At 36.1% G+C, this 25131-nt stretch overlaps 1 protein-coding gene across 13 annotated transcripts in view; it reads right to left on the bottom strand.

Annotated features, from left to right (window-relative positions):
* Window positions 1-25131, bottom strand: part of stxbp5l (syntaxin binding protein 5L) — a 150087-nt gene that overhangs the window by 108156 nt on the left and 16800 nt on the right. The gene's annotated exons all lie outside the window — the stretch shown is intronic.

Here is a 25131-nt window from a genome sequence, read left to right as displayed (position 1 = left end):
AAAAAATTGCAGCACACCATTTTATTCCTGTTGCGTACGATAGAAATCTGGTGAGGACAATCTCAACCAAGTTGGGAGGTATTCTTAACTACAAAATCCAACTAATATATAGGCAAGCCAGTAAAAGTTCAAAAGCTACTAGCAACAGCTGTGTACTGGCCAGAACCCCTTTTTGTATTCGGCCCACTGTGAAATTTAAATAAGAGTGTGAAATTGTAGACTTCTAAATGCTTCACATTTCAAATCATCATCTCTTGGATAAAATATTCAACATAAGAGTCAACCAAGACTTCTGAACTTGTTCCATGCATAAAGGTTTTTTATTTATATATATTTTTTTAATTCTGCATATCTGATACACACAGACCAAATGAAATCAAAAGGCCAACTGTATTTAATCCTTTGTTTATCAATTCAGAATTCGAAACTAGACAGACGGTGCTACAGTGCAGCAACATTTAATTTGCCTCTCTCTTCACTATTCGTCTGTGCTAACAGGTATGCACATTTATTTTGGTTTGGTACCAAAACATTATGTCAATAAAGCCACCTGTTTCAGTATTAAAAGAGGAGCAGAAGCAGGTGGAGGCTGATGAAATGAATAAGAAGTTTTCTCTGCTATTATACACCATCCTTTTTGTACACAGGACTCAAATCGAATGGTACTGCATACTGTTTAATTATTTTACTATTATACTTTTGATTTAGTGTTTGAAGTTATAGATGTAATATTTAAATCAGTTGACAGAAAGTCACACATTTTAATAAAAAGGTAACTCAAGCAATAATATTTATATGGTCAAAATCTGTTCATTTATTGTGTTATACAATACACAAATTGTTGTAGCATTTATATAAAAACCTGTAGTTGTGAAAATAAAATCTTGGAAAGTAGTGGAAATAAACACCAATAGAGAAACCAAGAACAGAGGGAATGAAGTGTGGTGTAATATATCATCCCACATATCCCCAAATGGTTTTCCATTTTGCAATGCAGCTAAGGGTAGGTCTCATGAGTGATCACAGGCCAACAAGCACTCATTAAACCATTTATAATCTCTACCAACCTGGCAGAGACTCAATACTGGTTGTGTCCTCTGCAGCTTTAATTTTTTTGAGGCAAAGGTCATATACAGTACAGTGATATCAATATCACCTATTGGAAGATATATAACAAATAAACAATTCTAAAGAAGCACGCTCAGTATTCATTAATTTAACTATTTAACAACAACAAAATACAGGGGGCTTAATGGTCCTCTTTGTGACATAACCCTCTCTCTTTGCATCTACTTTACAGACATATACATACTAATAGTGATAATAAAAAGGAAAAAATTAATAAATGCAGTTAGTATCTTTGGCAACCAATTGCCAGAGCCAACTGTCTTAAATAAAGCCTATGTTGACCATTGTAAACACTGAAATAATTATTCAAGTAGTGAATTAGATGCACACATGCAGAACACATTTTTTATTGGAATAATTCCTCTTTATTATTTACTTATGAATCCATTCATAATGTTGTGCTGCTCATGATGAATACAGTTTTGTCTCAATGCATTTCAAGTCACTTACAGTCACAATGGGCAAGACATCAGATCTGACAGATCTGATAGGTGGACAGGTGGCAGGCGCATCCATATCAAAGTCTACTCAAATCATTGCTGTTTCTGTCTCAAAAATACTCTATGAGACATTCTAATAATACAAATAAGGTATATGTGTTTTTTTTTCATTCAGTGCTTGAGAAGGTTAAAATAAATAATTTACTGTAATTGGAACTTTGACAGCAAAGAACATAATTCATTCATACATTCAAATAAAAAAATGAACTGAGAGCTACATACTGTATCCCATGAAGTCCATTTGCATTTTTGAATAGATTAGGTATGATTCTAGTGCCACCACTATCAATTTAAATTCAGGGCAATTGTTCCTTTAACCTTATACGAATAAGTTACAAACAATCAATGATGACATCTGCTAAAACATAATACGTTCATTTATATTCCTAATTAATGTAATTGACATGCATTACCTTCCACTGATACCCTTGAAATTGTCTTATAGTTAATTGGATATTTTTTTCATAACATTGTGGGCATCACTTGCTAGGATGACTGCAACAATGGAGAGACAGTGACTGTGTCAGTCTGCTGTAAAACCATTGATTCCTGTCACAGGAAGTCACAAATACAAGACTCAGTAGACATATTCGCTGGGGAAGCCATCAAGATATAATCCTGCTAAAAAGATGTAACATCCCAGGGCACCTATCCACTCTTGGCAGATTTTTAGCAAATATGTCATTCTACCTGGTTACTGAAATGAAATGTTCTCACACCTCTAAGCAAGATTAACAACAAGCTAACATCAGCAAACAGTGCTGAAAGTCACAACAGTCAAGGTTGCTAAACAGCATGTTGAACAGTCTCCTGACCCCCATGAGGAAAGATGGCAACCTTCCTGACTTTCAGATCAAAGACTCCTGCTCATCTTAACTAGAAGGATTAATGACACCATATACAGTAGATGATGTATTGAACTGCAGTGCATTCATTACCTCTTGAGAAATTAGACCCAAAAGTCATTACACAATCTTGAAAAAAGACACTAATACTGTTTCATTAGATTAGCAACTCTACCTTCTTTCAGCAGGATATGAAAACATCATGTCAGACAAAAGTACAGAATGTGTATGTGGAAACCATATTGAACTTTATTTTTCTTTTCTTTACACTTTTCCAGTAGTTTGGACAAGAAATAACCCATAAAAGTTAATTGTTAAAGTATTTGTTGTTGGATTTATTTTAAGCCGTTACTGGTTCCAGCGCAAATGTATGCAGCTGGGACGTGGAACAGGAGACGCGTTGCTAGGCAGCCAATTGAGTAGTTAGGCTCACCCGGCGCTGAGCTGATTGCGAAGTCCGGATTGGCAGGGGGGTGTGCCCGGGGAGGCTGAGCAGATCTCAGAAAACGTATGCACCACAGCTCAAGGCTACTGCACAGCCATTGCTACACAAACAGGTGTTGAGCAAAAGTTTGTGCTTTGATGACATCAAGGAGGAAAGCGTCCGCTCCGCAGGATTAACTACTACGAAACACTTCAACTGCAAGATGGTGCACCTGAAGGCATTGCCTAGACGAGGCCATTTGAAGAGGCATTAGTCACCATCTATAACATCAAGGTTAGTTTAGGGGAAGTTGATCCTAAACAGTGTATAGAGAGGGTTTTCGTAGTGTAATAGGTTAGTGCTTGTGAAGGTAGAAATCGAGGATGCACCATGAACCCAAGAGCCTCTGAAGTGATTGGCCAAGGACAGACTGGTGTTACTGAGAAAAACTATTTGGAAGTTAAAGCTACAGTTTAGAACAAAATGTCCCATCATTATTTACAGCAATAAAATACATTAGACATCCTGGTAAAATAAATGTGCTGTAGTGTGTACAGCCTGAACACAGCTATGATATATGAATGGCTTGTGTGACCTATGATTAAAGCACATTTGCAGTTACTCCACTGAATCAATAGATGCAAATATGTTTTTAATTAATAATGTGCTATCTGCAGAATGGTTATTGAGTCATTGGTTTAGATTTTTACTTAATGGAAGGCACCCCCTATGAAGACACTCAGTGCAACCACCCATTAATGGATACTACCAATTTCAAAGCTGAAAGGAGGATGAATTTTTGAGAACCCCACGCCAGGAATTTTTTTTTTTTTTTCATGAACATCAAGGATCTCCATTAACATGAAGGAGAGATAACCAGCTATGTTCTCACAGGCACCAATTTGATCTATGCCTTGTACTGTATATTATAATAAAGGCCATTTATTTGCAGTGAAGTCCTCCCTAGACTTAAGTATCTGAAAAAAACATTCCATATATATTCAGGGATTCAAATACATTAAGTAGCTTGCAGATCCCCATGGCAGAAAAAGAGAATGGTGAAAGAATGATGATTTTTAATAAAAAATGTGCTTTTTAAAGTACTCCCAACACGACAGACACAAAAACCCATAACTACCGATCGCCTAGCAACCATAGCACAGAGAATTGCTATTGCACATGAAAAAGGAGTTCAAGATAGAGCAGAGTTTGACATGTAGATTGTTAATATCAATGCAGAACAAAACAATTCTGATGGTTTTCATATGAGAACTGCCCAATCAGTTTTCTTTGAACTTCTGTATATATTATTACTAGTACACACTATCAGGCACAAGAACAATGCCAGTCTTTCTATCTAACTGTATTATGAAAGGTTCTGTTTCATCATTGCATGTGTGATAGTTAATCCTTTACATGCCTTTTACAATTATGCTTGCATGTCAGCAGTTCTAGCTATATAAAAACAAATACAGGACTCAGCAAAGTGAGTTCTCATTTATTTATACTGTTTGATTATGAGGAAGGACATATTAAATTAATTAGTTGCATTCCAATATTGAACTGAAATACCAGCAACAAAGTTTTTATTTTTTATTTTATTACAGCCCAGGACTACTTTCACTCTGCAATATTGCAGCAAGAGTCTCACCCTCGTAGCCTCACAGGACTGCTTTGACTCTGCAATATTGCAGCGAGGGTCTCACCCTCACAGCCTCACAGGGCTGTCTTTGTACTTTTTCTTTACAAATACTTTCCAGTGTGAACCTCTGTTATGGAAAAACAGAATGCATTGCACTTCTGGCAGGCCCCAACTAAACTTGATTTGCATGAAAAGACTATTGTGCATTGCTGTGATGCAATCCCCACACAGTTGTCCTTAGACATTGAGCTGATTCCAATATAAACTTGGTATATGTGGTAGTTCTATGTACAACAATATTTAGCATGTTTGAATTTAATGAACCAAAGCGCTGTCTTATTGCTGAGGCATAAATCCCTTCAAAATAAACACAGCAGGGTCCTATAAAATACAGCCTAAAGCTGTATTCATCAAGCTTGGAGCACATAAGGGGTCCCCAAGATGCTTCCTATGATAGAAAAAGCCCACAAACCTTTCTGGAATATAGCGAAAGTTTTCATTTAAAGCAGTCCACTGGCAACTGGTTATTTGTTTGCCTTTCAACCTTTTCTGCCATTTTGAAGAGGATGTCTTTTGACTGTGATTTAAATATCTCCAAAGCCACTTGCAATTTCACAGCATGGCAGTCCTTGGGGCGGTTAATAAACACGAGAATAACACAATAAGAATGACAACATTGGATTGTTTGGTCCAAGGAAAGGCATTTCTGTTGACTGACATGGGATTAAATATGTTTGGAAGCATCTCATCAATAAGATAAAATAAAAAAAAAAACATTCAGTAGTGCAATGGACAGTTACCTTGGGCAAGTGTTTAAAATAACTATTGTAGGTTGTGTCATTGTGGCACTAAGCACATTGTAAATATATAAGTAATGATAAATTATATTTAACTGCTAGTACCATGTACTTGTAGTTAATTTTATTTAAAAGCCTATGCTTGTACTAAGATTGGCTGTTTTGTTAAATATTTTATATTAACACAGGCTGATGTGAAAGTATCTGTTAAGAGCTAAGACGGGTCAAATCTCTAGAGCTTTGTACACAAACAGGTAGGAATACTATAAAAGCAATAGGCAGGTATTAATGCATTAAAAAAAACTGACAAGCTGTGATCCACATACATGCATTACACTGTCACCGAAGCCAGGCATCCACGATCAAAGTATGGTTTAAAAATAAAATAATAATAAATAAATAATCATGATGAATGAACAGCAGCAACCTGTTAGGAACCGGTACATTTCAAATGAAGATGTTGGAAGTACATTTAAAAATCCAACACAAGCATTATTGTATAATCACTGTTTAACCTATGCTTTCAATCCAATCCCATTGGCTAAAACTATGACCACAAATATGCTTGCTGTTGCCCTCAAAACCAGTTAACAGTCTCTCATGTAAAGGTACATAGGCAAAAAAAAGATGTGCTCGCTATGCAGTCTAGTGCTCAGGTAGTTAAACCCATCTTTACATATACAAAACCAAGAAATCTTGGAAACTGGGAAATAAGTGGCATCTAGTGGAGAAAGGAATTACTTGTTTACATAAATTGTGAGTCGTCTCATTTAGTGCATCAAATAGCTGAATATCCTTAAAAAAACCCAGCAGAAATACATTCTTACCATGCAAATTCATTGGAGTAATCACACACATACAGCAGCACCTTAATCATTGCTGAGATAGAGGTCATTGTCGAGGGTAGCAGCTTCATTAAGATTAGAAGACTGTCCTGGCTGCCCAGGAAGCTAATAATCTTACTAAAAGCTAATTTTGCACAATGACACCGAATGACAAAACATGAAAATAGTATAGACATGTTACATCAACAGTAATTATCTGAAAGATTAGGTTTTAAATTCCACTTCATTGTTTGTGTTAATTGCTTCTCTCGCTCCATGTAGTTATTTGAATTGATCTGAAACAGTATCTTTGTCATGGAAGTGTTTGGTGTTGATGGTTCAATAGATACTGCTTGTTTTCAGTGCAGAAGGTCGCAGACATATAGTACCAGAACACTTTTTGAAGTTAAACTTCTCATAACCCACAAATCCTCTAGAGGTCTTCATGGGTATCTTCAATGGAAACATATTGCACCGTCTTTTATTTTGGAGTGATATGTAATTACAAAAGCAATAATACTGATTTGAACTAAATTATTGTTGATTAGAACTGATAGAGAGTAGCTCAGGCCATATAAACAGTGACTTTCAGCAAACAAATCAATTTTATTTTAGATTATTAGATTATTAATGAGCTCTCCTTTATAACACTACATGACAACTGAACTATATCATGTTTTGTATGGATTTGTCTCTCCTTTTCCTGTCATGCCAAGGTTATAACTGGTGAGTACAGCACATGTAGTGTTCATCTAAGTTGTTTTCCAAAACCTCACTATCCTGTATAACCTTGGGGTGTTTTCTCTTTTAGTTTGACTGTAACAAAATCCGAGGTTCTTCAGGTGAGACGTATCATAGGGGTTGATCAATGGTCACTACTAGACAGCAAACAGTTCCAGGTAATCCCCTGCCTAATGTTGCTCTATGTAATTGGCTTTCTAAAGACGTGGAAGTGAAATAACAGGATTACTCCCGGCCGAGTCCCTCAGCAGGTTTATCCGCTCTCTCAATTTAACCTGGATTAAAAATAAAAGCACTGTCAATCTGCTCCATAGGATATCCCTGTTTTATGTACCCTGCTGACCTTATCCGACCAACCAATAATTAGGGTTAATTACACGCAAATAACAAGTTTTGACCCCCAACAACTGTAAATACTGGAAAGACTAATGATACAAGGCAATTGGAGGTTTTAAATCCTTAACCCTTTCTCTCTCACAGACAGATGTAGTCATGTCCTTCATTTTTAGGATGCTTGTGGCCACTCTGGGTGGGTCTGAGTTCAGGTGTTATGTTTTCATAAACTTGTCTCTACCTTCCGATTATACATGCGGTCAGAACCACTTTCAATCCAATACTCTAGCCCCTAGTTACAGCATTTCAGCTCACTCATTATGAGTTGGGTTACTGATTGACCTGGAAAGAGGAAAGAGACAGAGAATGAGGTGTAAGTGATTATACAAATGTAACATCATCAATAATATTAAGTATTTCAATCCTTTAAACCATAAAATGAGTCCATGTTCTTCCTAGGACAAGTATAGTTTCCATTAATCTATAGATGCTGAATGACTCTTAAACTATAAACACTTGACATTTTGTCATAGAAATTTGTTTGAGGTTGGTTTACTGTTATGTCAAGATAATGTTACCAGAGGGGAAAAAAAGTTTAATTATTTATAGATTGATGTAAGTTAGTGTTTACATAAAACCGAGGTCCTATTTGTAAGTGACTCTGCAGCAGCTGTTATGATGCATAGTTTACCCCCGTCTCTTTAAGTTGCTTTGGATAAAAGCATCTGCTGAATGACTGCTGTACAGTTATTGGTGGTGAGTGCTTTGTATGGTATTGTCTCTGTGTATCTTTGTTCACATTGGTACCTCTTAGAGGGTTACAATAAATGTGCATGCAGCTGCGTGATTGTCTTGCACCATCTTGTTTCTGAGTCTAACTGGCATTACATGCTATTTCACACCAAAACTTTTTAAAGCTTTGTCTGAGTATGGAAGGTGTTATGAAAAAGCAAAAACAAAAACTTAAACTGGTTTTAGCTATGACATATGTGTCTTTATTTTACTTTTTTAATTTATGTACATATTTGCCTGGACTCACACTTGACATGGTGTCAAACTGTCCCTCACCAACAGATGCATCATTTCCATTGGTACATGTGTACACATTCATATTGGCATGTTAAGCAAAGAACCAGGCCTAAAAACACGGCATGTTTCTGGTTTAAATTATCCGCTGACAAAATCGTTTCCATACATTTTGAATATTGAACATAGTTCCTTTTTGGACCTACTGTATTGTTGGTCTTGTTGGCTAATTATATCTGTGTATGCTGCAAACACAAAAAGGGAAAATCTTTATGAATTATACTGGTCCCTGGTACTCTAAAGAAGCAGTTCTCTCTACCTGCAGCTCACTTGCTGTCTCTCGTTATTTTTGTTGTCCTGCCCTATGCTTTCCAATGCTGATCAATGTCTGTGGCAGAAATTGCTTTCTACACAAAACAGTCCCAGGTGGAACTATTATCAGTTGGCTCAGCCCTGGTATTGCTGTACTGTGATATCAATAAAAGGACCTCACTGTAACTAGTAATAATGTGTAGCAAGGATGCAAAAATAATAAAGGTCTCTTGTGTAGTTCTTGTATTTTGGTGCTTGTCTTAAGGATGACTTCAAAGAGATCCACTGTTTGCATACAAATATTTGTTTATTGGCATGATATGTATCTAAATGAGGACAAGATGTACTGGCTTATTTTGGATTCTAATCTTTTTATTTTCTTTATTATGCTAAATACTCCTTAGGGAATTAATCATCCATCACCTTATCTCTCTAAGCTTTGGAAATAAATATGTATCACAGCTGTAAGCAATCTTGGAAGAAGGTGCATTTTAGAATGAGATGATGTCCCAAAATACACTACGCAGTCCCTGAATTCTACCCTAAGGTCATTCAATGAATTACTCACACAGGTAATGTGATTTAATCCTACTTTGTAGTTGTCACATTGAGTTTTATTTATCTCTGACAAAAATGAGGTACTTTCATACAGAGGTGAAATGCATTATTTTGACAGCTACAAGCATATTGATAGTGTGGCTAAGTGTAGTGTTTCTGCAACAGTAAGCATTCAAAAAAGCAGTTTCCATTAAGCAAAGGGAACAGGAAGTTGACAAAGAGATGAAAGCATACTTAAGGTCTAGATTTGGTCATGTATAAAATAAATAAATAGACCAACAATAATGGCACAGCAGCTTGTTCAAATTCAAAATGGACCAGATTCTGTGAAGGGGTTTTCTTTATTTGAGGTTGTTGATACAAACCACATGTGATTGAGAAAATGGTGCTGGGGAATGTAAAAGAACTATGAAAATCTCAGTTTGATGATCTTTGACCTTGGAATACATAATGTATGCACAGGGTGGCATACATGTGGTAATTCAAAAAAACTAAATACAAATATTAAGAAAAATAAAACACACTGAAAAACATCAACTTAAAAAAAAAAAAACTGTGCTTGTACTATACATGTGTAAAATCTACAAATTCAAAAAGCCTGCCACCAGGAATTGGAGTTCCTACTGACATTTTTGCTCCACTGCACTAACACACTTCAGTTTGTCTATGAAATGTGGACACTTAGCCATGCACCAAAGGGTTTGAATACCTTGATGTAATGGGGTAGTGTCTTCCTTTAAAATCCAGGCTGTTGCTCTGGCATATCTCAGAACCTCGGGCTTCGCAAGGGCATATACTATCTCACCCATAAAGAAATAACTTTGCACGACAAAATCGGTACCATTTTAGTTTAAGTATCCATTATCAGTGATTATAAACAATACCAAAAAGACAATAGCAAAAGTGTATAATAACTGTATTTCAAAAGACAAGCATCTGCATATATGTGGTGATACAGGAATAGAAACACAAACAGACCTGAAAAGACATAAAGACTAAATCTATTATAACTGATTATAAAAAATAGCAAAACAAAAAAAAGCAATGGCAAAAGTGAATCTAATCATACTCTATAATGGTTAATACTATAGTTAATACTATATGTATAGATTGTTTATAATCACTTATAATGAATAACTGAGCTAAAGTGTAGGATCATGTAGTTCATGTTCTGTGTAAAAACAGTGATTTCGTTGGTCATAATCGGTGTTTATTTCATTTTCTTTAAGAGTTTGACATCTTTTTATTATCAGACTTTATTTTTTTGCCCTCTTTTGCAGGATTTGTCCATCTACTGTATGTTGTACATGTCCTTGTACATTATGTGCTGATGACATTGCTCATGATTTTGATTGTGTTTTATTGTCCAAGTCACGTCTGGATTGGGTGAACCCTTGGCTGTGTCACAACAGCAGCACAATTCCAATTCTGACTTTAAAGTGGCAACTGTTCAGCCAACCAACCTCAATTCAGACCTCATCTATATTCAATCAAGCATATTATGAACAGGTGCTACCCATTTCCCAGTCTATGTCAGACACCTAATAAATGAATCTGCCTAATATATGGACCACCCTCCATCGGATTCATACAGGTTACCCAGTGGTTAAAAAAATACACAAAAACAATAGCAAATATGATCAAATATGACCAGCTATAATTCAGTTTTAAATAGTTTACTGTTGCACAAGGCATTTCAGAGTATAAATACAGTGTCTGAATGGTTACCCAAGATATTAGTTAACAGTAAACTGATTTTTGTTTTCTTCCTGAAAATGCCGGATTAATTCATAGAGGTACTTTCTATCTCCTGGTCTCCAGTGGTCCCTTAAGGACTTCAACTCATTAAGAGAAACGGGATGGAAAGTCAGATATCAATCCCATCTACAATAAGATTAATATCTTTATTATACCAGAAACCAAATCCCCTCCCATACACAAGCTTCTATATTTTCAATATTCAACATTGTTTTTCTTATTATGTTATGCATTGAAATAGATTCCCATTTCCTTTAATTATGTCGATTTTGTTCCTATGCAGTGAAGAAACTATAAGTACAGTGCACTTTACTGTACCAAAAGTTAAATGAATATGAAACTCAGATATTCTGAAGCCATATACTTTACTGCATTATTACAGGAATATACTGTGTCACAATCTGATTCATATGTAATTAAATTAAAGAAGCAAGTTCTCAAGCAAATAACACAAATTACACTGAGGTTTATAACTGTATAGATATATAATTGCCCACTTGCTCTATATTTTGGATTGTTTACTGTTTTCCAACTATATTCAAATACATCCCATAATCAATGTATCAGACTGGAATGCAATTTAAAAATGTGTTGTTTTATTATCTGAAGAAGCCCCGTGTATGTGTGTTCCGTGTGTTCTATATGATTGTAATTTGTTGGACGTCATTGTAAACGAGCTAATTATAGCTTATATGGCCTTTTTTCCAATAAATTTAAAGAAGATTAATCGTTGTAATCAGGCTCCTTTCAAAAACTTATTTAAGTAAATCATTTTCTCACATAATTGAATACAAGTGTTCACACATTTAAATCCAGCATGAATTTATACTGGATACTGCTTTAATACTGTTAAATCTTATGCACTTCCAACAGGGAGCCAACTGCATTTCATTTTCACTAAAGTAAGTTGCTGTAAACAATCTCAGTGTGTTTCTCTATATAAAAAAAGGAGATCAAAGGTTAAAGACATCAAAGATACAGGTCCTGGTAAACAGCCTGGTTGAAATGCTCTGTAATGACACTGCCATTCATTTACTGTAGTTTATGGACTCCTCCTCATGCACATGTACTGCTTTTACTGATAATAGAATATTATATTATAACATAGATAAATCACATCTTTTTAAAAAAATTGAATGATGTGGTCTAGATACAAAAGCCACTCTACACGTATAACGAATATAAAAAGTGTGTTGGGCCTGGAGTGGTCAGAATAAAAAAAGGCCAATAACCATCAATTTTACTTGTATAGTATTAGCACTGTAATTTGAAAGGTATTTTCTAATTTTCACCAAAGTACAGTGGTACTGGAACAATTTTCAAAGTGGGGGTGCTGAAATTCACTGAACAAAACTATAACCCCTGCATATGATGGAAGCCATGCAAAGCCTGGGCGTGCTACTGCACCCCCAGCACCCCTAGTTCCAGCACCCCTGCCAAAGTAAGTTAATTTCTTGAAGCAGTAACAAAATAGTTAAGCAATGAAATTAAAAGGTATTTTACTGAGTAAGAACAAAAATAACAACATAAAAAAAAAAATCTTTGAGCAAAGCAGCTGTTTCTCAATCTAGAAAGTCCCAGGTGTGTCACACAGGGGCTAGATCCCAGAAAAGCTCAAAGCTGAGTCATCAAATCCACCCCCTTTTTTTACTGCAATTCACCACACAGTCAAGTATGACTCAAGTATAACAATTGTATTTTACTGTGACCATAATGCTTATTTTGTAACTGTTAAAAAAAGAAACTGAATCAATCCTGCAAATAACATTTTTAAGAAAGCAAAAGCATAGCTTTAGTTAAAAGAGAGGGCTATAGTAATATTTTGAGTCTGTGCGACTTCAGATTTAGAGTTAAACCTGGCTTATCATATTATTTATACGTTTTCAACTTTTGACTATAATTCCAGCTACCTTAAGTAAGTACAGTATTTTCACCGATTTAAAAAAAAAATTCCCTTTGTTACATATTCCTCCATGTACAGGATAAGCCTAATTTATGTTAGAGTAGGTTGTAATAGATCAACAGTAAACAGTAAGCTGTTGCAATGAAGGGTAATAGCTAACATGTTTAATATTATGTTGTGTATGCTTTCCTCAGTAAATCTTGCCATTCCTCCAGACTTCAAACAGCAGGATTGAAAACAACACATCTGCCATATCCAAAAAATGTTTTTAAAAATCTTAAGATGTGTTGGAAACTTTGTTTCCTTTAGCATTTGTACCAATCTCTCCTATTATAAAATAAAAACTGCCCAATAAGAAGGGCAGGCAGTGATCAGGCTATATCACCATAAACTGGGCATGTGATCGAGCAGCTACCACATTGCCTCCATTCCAAGACAGTGCCAGGCAAAAATTAAAAGCAACTGAGAACCCTTTGAAGTCTGTACCAGATTGTGACAGAGAGCGAATGAATCTGAATGAACAATTTCCCTCTCGACCTGTGAGGGCGCTGTACAACAGGATCTGTGTGCCTCGTACTGAATGGTTGGGCAGTTCATTCCAGGGGCAGTCGGAAGCCGGCCATTCAGGAAGGGGGCGGCGTCACAGTACCAGGAGTCATTGCCCTAGTACGATGAGCGAAGTTTCAGTCATGAATTGGAAGAGACCTGATTGAACTAGCTATCGAAGGGGGTGGGGCTGAGAGTACTTTAGGGGGGAGTGATGCCATAATCAGTTCCTTTGTTGAGGTTAATGGGAGGAAACGAAGACTGAAAAACAGTGAGTGAAGTGCTTTTGTTTGTTAGCCGTAGAGCGAAGACTCAGCATCAGGAAAAATACAGTGATGCAAAATACTTTAATTGACAAAAATACAGAAATAAAAAGACATGAGGGCCAAACAAAAGGTACAAACACAAAACAAAGGTTTCAAAAACAGTTTGACCTTGTTTTTTATTAGTTTAATTTGTTCGTATATATATATAGAATATATATATATATTTCATAAGTCCTGGTGCACTTACACTCTGTGTCTCTCCAAACCAAACCAAACCAAGCCAAGCCAAGCCACCCAGACAAAGGATTCCTCTTGGCTTTTACAGTCTGTGGCTGGTATTTGGCAGGGAGGAATTTAACTCCCTCCCTACAGATCCAAAACAAACAATAGTACAATTACAACAATTAAGAAAATACACCTATATCTATACACAAACATAAATAACAATAATTATAATGAATAATATATCATATAAAGGGCGGGGCACCCCATCACAGTTACCAATAACTGTGTACATTTGTCTTTGCCAGACGGCTACTATATGCATCCGGGAGCTGCCGCTTCAAGCCAGTCATAAACCCAGACTTCACGACACCTGTGCACAAGCAAGCACCACTGAATCAAGCACCGCACCTACAAATAGAGCACGCACTATCCGGAGAGGTGTCCGTATCTGTGTTGTGTGTCTGTGTTTTGTATTATTATTTTGGAACTGCAACAGTGAACTTTGTGTTTGTCCTTGTCTGGAGTACCTGCATCACCTTTTCACCTATGCACTGCAGCCCACTCATTCACACAGATACAGTATGAAACAGTTTTCAATTAAAAAAAGGAATTAATTTTGAATTATTGTCAAATTTACCATCAATGAAATGTTGAACTGTTACAACTGAAACATTTCAATATGCATACAATAATACCCTGGCTTTCAAAGCTAGGCTATTAGAATTATACTGTGAATAATATTTATAATAAAGCTTAATCATATATATATATATATATATATATATATATATATATATATATATATATATATATATATTTACTTTGACAGCACAACTTGTCTGAGCAAAATTGAATATTTATTTTAATTTGAAATACAAATGCAATCCAGATTTACAGTTAAAGAAATTGGTAAGGGTGAGTAAAATCAGACTCTAAATGTGAGAGAGATACCTCTTGTTTTCCAGAACCTAAAATTCGAACATTTACAGACATTAAAACTTTAACCAATTTTCAAACCTGGTTGTATTCCAATCCTATCTGAATCTCTGGTGCATGCATGCCAATAATCTACTATTTGTTAATGAAACTACTAATAGAGGTAATAAATCAAAACATTACTGCTTTTCATATCTATGGAAGCAATCCTGAATGTGCTAGTCCCCATGGACTCATGAATTATCACAGCAAAGCGCCAGCAGTAAGCGTCTCTGTACTATAGAACCTGAGCAATATTGTAACTGCTTACAGTAAATATAACCACAAAAAAAAACCCTGTTAATTAGCAGATTGTTCCATGGAGGCAAGAATCATTAATTTGCACCCAAAGTCTAGGTATGATCTGATTACCCAGAGAATTATGTCTAAAGGTCTCTAATTTAAGTAAATATTTAGAAGACCTGGTTTAGAAAAATTAAAACAATCATATATATATATATATATATATATATATATATATATATATATATATATAATATATATAAACCATTCTGTTGTAACCAGTTAAGCAGTTCACAGTAGGTGCTACAGACCAATAAAACAGGCAACACAAGTGGATCCATCCATGGGGAAAATGATGCAGAGGGGCACTGGCATATCATATCTATTTGATTCCACAACGGCTTTTATCTTTGGGATAACATTACCAAGAAAAGCATGAATTATTTCCAGGGCAGTTGTATAGCATCCAGGTCAATCTGCTATGGAAATAATGTTATCATAGCTCTCCCTACAGTATAAGGTCAACCATGTTCTCTTCTTGCCCCCAGATATGCTGCTGATACTGTACCTGTCATTTAATTGCTCCACAGTATATCTCTTCTCTGCTGTACACTAAGCGGTCTTCATTAAATATTAAGTAGCAGGGTTCAGAAACATATAGAGTTACACGTCCCCACATGATGTTACAACTGTTTAAATAATGTACCTGTCATTTTTCTTTTTATTGTTTACATCCCGACAACTTTTTACACTTATGCTTTTAAAGTCTGTTTCAAAGCTGTTTTTAAAATGGCTGCTCTAGTGCACTGATAGTTTTAGGATTATCGCCAGCATTGTCAAGCAGGAAACACAGCAATAGCGATCCATGATGTGGTACGGTAAAGACAAGCCTGAGTACTTGATGTTTTTTCTTCTTTTTTTCTCCTGCAGTGATTTAGGGGACAGATCTCAAACCCTAGTGCACCAGAGCGACCATTTTGAAAACAGCTGTGAAACAGACATCAAAGTATAAGTGTAAAAAGTTGTCAGGCTGTTAACAATGGACGAAAAATTACCGGTCCATTATTTAAACAGTTGTAGCAACACGTGGGGACATATAACGATATATTTTTTAGAACCCCACTACTCTCTTTAATCTCTTAAATGTGGTTAGTTGTATGCAATCAGGTGAGTCTCATTTATAAAGGTAATGATATTATCTGTTAAATAAAAGATATGCCAGATTGTGTTTTCTGTGCTGTTATTTTGACATGTAGATTTCGCGGTCACCATCCACAACCATCAGAAAATTCATTTGAACAGCTTTGTGACTACTGACTGAGGCATAAGGGCATCATCTTATATATATCTTCGGGAGAGTCTTATATATATATATATATATATATATATATATATATATATATATATATATACATATACTGCGACTTTATAGCAATACTGGGAAATATATAACTAGAGATCAGCGGTTATTTTTGGCATGTTGACTGCTTTTAGAAATCAAAAGAACATGTAAAATGAATGCTATGAGTCAATGAAGCCTATTTATCTATCAGGGGATTCATAAGTTAAGGAGCTGCTCTTGAATCCTACTACCATTGTATTGTAGAGATTCTTTCATTTCGACAGGCCTTTGGTGAAATTACTTAATTCTGTAACTGTACACATACTGCAATACTTTAGTATCGCAGTACGTGTACAATCAACAATGCCTTGTAAACCAGTAATATATATATATATATTATATATATATATATATATATATATATATATATATATATATATATATATATAGCAATACTGGGAAATATATAACTAGAGATCAGTGGTTATTTTTGGCATGTTGACTGCTTTTAGAAATCTCCTCCTGCTAATATGGGGATGCAAGGGGTGTATAGTAAAGAAGCACATGATTAGGATATTAGCTGGAAGGGAACTAGAAGCTGCAATGCAGCCTGTGCGTGACGTGATTGCAAATATCCGGCACACAGAGAGAAAGAAATGGCAGGGAAGGCAGGGCTGCAACACTCCACCCTGTGCACTGCAGATACAAGCCTAATTAAATCACAGCAGCACCCTATTGCAAGGCTATTAGTTATAGCGCTATACATAAAAATAAATAAATAAATAAATAAAGCCGCTCCAGTAACCAAGCATATGCTTAGCGTCACATTTACACATGTTAATAAAACATTGATTCTATGTTCTTAACTGTTTATACCATACTCACTACAGACTTATTCTCTGGCAAAAAAAAAGGTAAAATTGTACACAGAAACTATTATATTTTCCTTTGAATAGGTTTATGTCATACCTACATCTATTGTATTGTAACAAAACACAGTTGAATCCATAGCCTAATTTAAAGCTCACGTTAAAATTAACCCAGAAAATGTGAAAAAACAAAACAATCTTGAATACGTAACGCACAGGCTATACCAAAGGTAAAGCAATTGTAAAAAGGGACTTCTGCAACCCTTTAACTTACTAATAATTGCATCGCAACCCAGCGTATTTTTATATCCTTCAAGGTGGTGCAGTTACTGAATGCACTTTATTGTGGCACTGAGGAATCTTGTTTCAGTTCACAAATACACACCATTCTAATTCAACTGCAATTCCACACAACACATTCTGCATACTTAAAATGATTTAAACAAGAGTGTTATTGCCTGATGTGGATCTGTTATTTGCTAATATTTATTACAATTTTTTAAATGCCTTTTTCCCTTTATTATTGTGCACTAGAAATTGTATGTGTAACGGGGTGACTCAGTCAATTTATTTAGGCATGTTTGATTTTGTTATTGTAGTATATTCACGTTTTGATTTATTCACATTTTATTTAATGTTAGTTTGTTTTTATTTTATCACTTTCTATGAGCACATTTATTTTGATGCTTTACTTTGTTGTAGATTTGTACAGATCTCACACTGCTACATTAATGCTCTCCTGTTCTCAGCCGTCATAGGTGCTAATTGAATAATTAGAAGAAGCTGAGCACCTGGTATAAAAGTTCCTGATTTCATCCATTCGAGAGATTGGATTTTGTCGTTGATGTGATTGTCTGGAGTGGAGGTTGGACACACAGCCAGCAGGACCGAAGGAATTCGACTTATGTTTGGCCGTGGGTTGGGGAGAAAAATGAAAGAAACAGCTGCCAATATTTAGAGCTCGGCTGCTGCTGTGCTTCCTGTCTCACTCCTTGTGTGGGTGTGTCTGTTTAAAACAGATTTAGAAATGTAAAAACTGCAGTTTCTCACATACGGTGGCAGGGTGGGAAAGCTCCCCCTGTTGACCCAGCTGGGAACTGAAAAAAAAAAAAGATACAAGAAAATGTCAAGCCGAGCTAAGGCAACTGCACTTTTGTGGGCAGACAAAAGTTTTAAGGGACTGGGTATACTAGCACCGAGAACTCCTTGCAAAAACTGAGTGAGAGTTGTTTCTACCGAAGCCAGAATTTCCTGCGCTGGAACGGGAGTTGCCTACACTGGAACCAGAGTTGTTGTGTGCAGAGCCAGAGAGACAGGAGCTGCTGCTGTGTGCAGAGCCAGAGAGACAGGAGCTGCTGCTGTGTGCAGAGCCAGAGAGACAGGAGCTGCTGCTGTGTGCAGAGCCAGAGAGACAGGAGCTGCTGCTGTGTGCAGAGCCAGAGAGACAGGAGCTGCTGCTGTGTGCAGAGCCAGAGAGACAGGAGCTGCTGCTGTGTGCAGAGCCAGAGAGACAGGAGCTGCTGCTGTGTGCAGAGCCAGAGAGACAGGAGCTGCTGCTGTGTGCAGAGCCAGAGAGACAGGAGCTGCTGCTGTGTGCAGAGCCAGAGAGACAGGAGCTGCTGCTGTGTGCAGAGCCAGAGAGACAGGAGCTGCTGCTGTGTGCAGAGCCAGAGGTAGAAGCCCTGCCATCTCCAGTTCCAGAGAGAGAGAAGCACTGCTATCTCCAGAGCATGAAAGGGAGCCACTATCGTCTCCACATGCAGAGAGGGAGGAGCCACTTTCGTCTCCAGATAGAGAAGGGGAGGGGCCACTGCCGTTGTGTTGAAAGCCAAAGGGACCTGGGCCCATGCGTCAGGAGCTTCTAGCGCTGTCACTGCTGGGGTGTCCCGTGCTGCTGTAAGCACCGCCACTGCTGTTGTACTGTTTTGTTGCCAGTGTCGCCAACAGCAAGCCTGGGGTTTGTGCCACTGCTGGAGTGTCACAGAGACGGCCGAAGTGGGCGGCGTCAGAACCAGGAAAGGTAAGGCAATACACAAAACACAGGACGGATGAAATGAAGTGATGAAGACGCCTGTTGGCGCCGGTTTAATACAAAATAAAAGGTTTACACAAACACGAAAAACACAGGACACGGCACTCTACGCCAAAATAAATAGACAAACGAAAACAGACTAAACTTAACAAAACGGTGCACGCACAGACACTGACAAACACGGTGAGCGGATACTTTCTCCTCTTATCATTACTACTACTACTACTACTACTACTACTACTACTACTACTACTACTGCTTATTTCCTCCGTCTCCAATCCCGTTCTCCGCTCACCGAACACCCAACCCCAGTATGTGACAACGTGCATCTATATATACTATTGTGCTGGGATTCAATTACCAATTAATTATTCACTTGAATCCCAGCACGTGAATTAATAAAGTGCAATTCCCCGTGCTCACATATTACTACATTTTACTTGCACGTGAAGTGCTGTGCAATCCTCGTGCCTAAATACACATATACATTTTTAAACACTCGTGTTACACAGACCCGTTTATATCCCGTGTACCAATGTCTATACACCAACATTTAAACACACCACACGCAACACATAACAGATAATATACACAGGGGCGGGCACTTTGTTACATGGAGCTATTCTCAGAAGAGGAGCCCCAGGAAGGGACAAAGGGAACATTTGGTTTAAAGAGTAGGCTGAGGGTTACAAGGGCACCTACTTAAAGAATCCCAGTAGAAAGCATTGAGCTAATTTTAGGGTAAGCTGGCATTAGCATTCCCTCTCACCCACCTAGAATGGCCGTATTTGTTGTATACACTCTAATTTGGAGGCTTTAGGAACCTGGGGGTTAGGAAACATCTACTCCATCTTTGTAAAGGTGGCTACAAGAGGCAGCCATCTTAGGAAAGAAATAAATAATTATTAGTTGATTGAGACACCTGTGCACACTTAGCCCCTGCATAAAGAGAAGGGAAACCCTGTGGACAAGGGAGAGCGAGGCTAAGGCCTGAGAGAAGCAGGTTGTTCTTTCTACCTTGCACTAGGATAGCTGTAGCTTGGGTGCCATTTTGGTAATTTGTGTTAGAGTTTGTTTTGCGTAAGAGTTTTGTTTAAACCTGTTATTTGTGAATTCATAAACGTGCACAGACATGCTTTAACCTGCACTTTCTGAGTCTGGGTTTGCTATTTCTGCTGTTGACCAGCCTTTACCGCCAGTCGTGTTACCGCAGTGTGTATATAGATATATAGATATATAGATATATATATATATATATATATATATATATATATATATATATATATATATATATATATATTAATGGTACTTACAGGATTTTGTTGAATTAAACCTTGGGTTTATCATATTTATAATAATTTATTAGTGGGAGAGGTTATAACTTTTCAGCCTGTAATTTGAATATTTAACAGTCAACCAAGCACATCTACAGCTTGTCTCGACTAATGACTTGATTACCTTCTGTGCAATGCATTGTTAGTATTACAGCAGCTGTGTTGTTTATAAAGGGTTATTGACTTGCATAATAATACTTGGTGGTACTTGTAGCAGAGCAGAAGGCATGATAGATTGTATCTCTGTATCTTACGATTTATAGTACTGGTAAAAATACACATTTAAATTAAACTAACACAGAATTTTCATTTTTCTTGGCTCTGTATTGTTTTATATAGATTACAAATGGAAACCACATACATTGAAATGATTGAAATGACAAATAACTTTACATCTTTAAATAATTAAATAAGTTCATGTCTTGTGAATACGGGCTATAGTTGTTTTTAATGCATTAAGTGTAAAAAGAAATGATCTCTTTAATGGCTATCTTAATCCAACATTCAATCTACCTAAATCTTATTAACATAGGGCTAAATCTAACAAAATGAATACTAAAAGAAATGTAATACATTTAATTAGTGATGTTTCTCAATGTCTTTTATGAATGGATTTTTTTTTTTTTTCAGAAAGGAAAGTTGTACTCAAAGTTACAAAAGTCAAATTAAACAGCTTAGACACTTAATGCAGAGTTTTGTAAGTGGTAGTATGTTGTTTCTTTATTTGTTTTAGAATTGTAATGGATGGTGTTTTTTTGTTTTTTTGTTCAGAAAACAATGTGCCGGTTATGGCTTTTTTGCATATAAATAAATAATACATAAATAAATATTCAGTTAATGATATTTGTAACATTGAAAAATGTGTAATTATTGCATACAGTGCAATAATAAATGCACAAAATGACATGTACAGTACACTTCTTCAGTTTGTAAAATGACTTTAGAAATCCCTGTTGCAGCCCTTCCAGCCCAGTTCTGGATGTGCTGTTTTTCACAATGAATTTGACAGGCTTTTCTGAACTGTTTTCACAAGTACACTAAGGAGAACATGCATTGCAATGTATTTCATTTGGGAAAAAACTAAACGGTTCTGTTTTAATAAGATATAATTCCTCATTGTTGAATGCTAAACTTAATTGCAGAAAAAAAACAATATTGACATTAACGGCCCTGCAAGCAAAGCTAATTAAATAAAGTGCTGTTTATTTGTATTAATACATTAAATAACTCATGAGTTAAATCTATTTGAAAAGGGCCCTATATAACATGTACTGTACTTTGGAATAAGTTATAAGGATTTTGAATATGATATGTGTTGGCCTGGCCTTGTAGGGAGCGACTGGCTCTTCATGACTCAGCAAGTGCAGCTGTGGCCTCGAAGGGATGAACGAACCTTTGTTTCTGCGTGGAAAATAGTTTTGTACCAAAGCATAATCAAATCAATTGAAACTGGCTCTAAAACCATTTACTTTTGTTAAAAGTGCCATGCTATAACTTTAGGTAAGTGTCACAGAACACATAATGGAACACATGGGTTTTTTTTCTGATAAACATGCACCTTGTGTGGGGCAGTGTACACATTGTTCCAGTTAAACTGTACCAGCTCTTATTGTTTCATCAGCCCTCCAAGCTCTGAATCAATGCAGAGTTAATAAACTCTTAAAATTATCCTGTACATAGTTGGTGCACATCAGCATTTTTCAATCACCAGTCTTCTTGTTCGACCTTGTGATGCATCGGTATAGCATTTTGCTGCCTGTGAGATTTGAGCAAAACTCATTGCATTGTTCTAAAATGTAACTTCTCGTTATCTGGGTTTCTGCTGACATTGGTTAAGTGAAGAAGAAGTAAATTACGTAAGCTAGCTGTATATCTGAACTGTACGAAGTAATTTCAACTATAGTTGATTAACTTTACCTGAAGAAGATTAATTATTTTTGAGAAGAAATCAAATCTCTTACAAAACAGAGCTCTTAAAACCTACTAAAGTGTCAAAAGGGCTGTAGCCAACCATGAAAAATGACCGAGGCTATTGTGATTGGCCAGCTGCGAGTATCCTTGCAAACCGCAGTCCTATGAACTCGACAAAACCCTCAACTCAACTACCAGTGTCAATCAAGCACTGTCTGAAATAAACCTACAAGTATCCCACTTCAAATGCAAAAAGGTTTGAAAAGCATTTTTATTTGTGGGAAAGCAATGTGTAAAAGGGCCTAAATAAATCATTTTTATTATGATTTTAATGGTGGTTTGTGGCTTGAGTGCCTCACATGGCTAGGCCTTGGTTATAAGGATATAAAACACTATATTGTGATAAAAAAATAACTAGGATTATACAGGTCTGCCAATGGTTGTGGGGTTGGCTGGTGTTGGCATAGGGGAATGCCCTTTCAGAGCTTGTGTTAAGCTTGTCTTGGGAGGCTTATGTCGTGTTGAGCAGCCTTTAATAGTGAGATGCTGTACAGCTATATGTAATTATATTTGATTAAATCTTAGTATTGTACCAATGAGAACCCTCGGAATGATGGCTAAAAGGAACTAATTAAAGACCGTGCTTCTGTAAAAGCCAGCATGTAGATTGTTAGTATCATTTTGAATACCATTGTGTATACCATTGAGTACATCTATTTTCTACAAAACCCTAAAGTGGCAAAGTGTAAGAATAAAAGCTTAACAGCTTTTTTCTGCTCTGTGCTGCTGGAGTAATAAGACCTTTGTTGTTGTTGTTGTTTTTTTGTTTTTTTTTAACTCTTCTGCTTTAGCAGGGGAGAAAAAGGAAACAGTAATGTCTTGAAATGATTTTCAACTTCTTCTTGTATTGTATAATGTCATACAGTATGTCTTGATTTAATATAAACATCAAAGCTTGGTTTTACCACTTATTAAATACATACACTTTCCAAAAGAAAGAATATACATCATAAATAATACTGGACATCAAAACAAAAATTGAATATTGCCTTCCAGTTTCATTTTCAAATAAGTAGTATTGTTAGTATGAATTACTATTTTAATTGTTACATTTACTGACATTCAATAGTGCAGGTGAAAGTGAAAAGCTGCAAATGAAAACAAATATATATACATATTTTCACGGTTATTATAATACTTTAACAAACTTACCAAAGAATAGTCCAAATATTGTTTAAAAATGTATTGTGTAGAATGAGATGTATGGAAAGTGATAGGTCTACAGTAAAATAAATGGGAACTTAGCTTGCCAGCTCTACACGGACATTTCCAAAATAAAGCTCACTGAAAAGCAACTGGTTATAATACGAACACCAAGCAATGTTTACAGACAGGTAAACCATGTTAAAATTGTCTAAAAATGCATTTGATTGACAGATAATAACGCATACAAATGTAATTTAAAAATTACTATAGATTATAGTTAACACAATGTACAGTAAATCAGGGACATAAAATCAGTGTGTAACAGTACAGGTATGGAGGCATGTCACACTTGATCTCTCTGCCATGTAAAAATTCTGTGACACTGTCAACGATGACCTTTTTTTATTTATCCTTTTTTTTTTACAGCTGCTTGTGAGATGGGTGGGGGGTCAAATGAATCAGTGACAGGAAATGATGATGTAAATAATACTTTCATTTCAAGATATAAAGCATTCAGGGCAAATATGCTACTCTGTTGCAAGCATCTGACATAACACAATTGACATAACATGATCTCCAGCTTATTGCAGCATTTGTAATCTTATTTTGAGCAGCGAGTAAACACAGGCTATAAAATAGAAATATATTGAGGGCCACTTAGTGCTTTAATTTGGCTTTATAAATAGATGTATTTATTTATTTTTTAAATGTATTTTTATTGCAAACCCAACCAAAACTAAAAGAAGCAAACACAATGAGAACAAGAGATAATAGATTGCAACTTGATAAAATTTAAAAACATGCAAAGGAAAACACTACATACAGTACATAGGGCCCTATATATTTACAGTGTAATTACTGTGGGCACCCCTGCTATGACTCTGTAATGAATGTCAATTAGTGTTGACCTCCTTTGCAAAAAACTACTGTATTCAGTATTGAATAGAAGACAAACACGGAAAGATCTGTGTCTTTTTTACCATGGCAAATATTTTAAAAAGCAATTTAGAAAACAGGACATACTAGCATGCCATAAATCCTAAGCTATTATGTTATGTCATACACATCCTTTAACTGCTTTGCATGTTCAATTTTTTTTAGAGCAACACAAAAAACACTTCACAGCTTTGCAGATTGAGAGGACTAAACCACTTGCTAGAATTCTATTCTCCTTTGTTTTATACTTTTTTCAGCTATGAATGTTAAGTTGCCCACCTTGCCAGTGATACCAGTACGTAACATCCCCAAAACCTAAACACACACCTCTCAGGTTGCATTAAGATAAATGTCAGGCAAAATTAATGTGGTACTCTTATCTCCAGAGAGCTGTGTCTGTGAGGGGAAAGAAAAAGAAAACTTTTTAGGAAATGTACACTTCTTACCTTGAGACG

The sequence above is a fragment of the Polyodon spathula genome, chromosome 9, assembly GCF_017654505.1.
Source record: "Polyodon spathula isolate WHYD16114869_AA chromosome 9, ASM1765450v1, whole genome shotgun sequence".
NCBI lineage: Eukaryota > Metazoa > Chordata > Actinopteri > Acipenseriformes > Polyodontidae > Polyodon > Polyodon spathula.
Note: the sequence above shows the minus strand (reverse complement) of the source record. Positions and strands in the feature narration are given on the sequence as shown.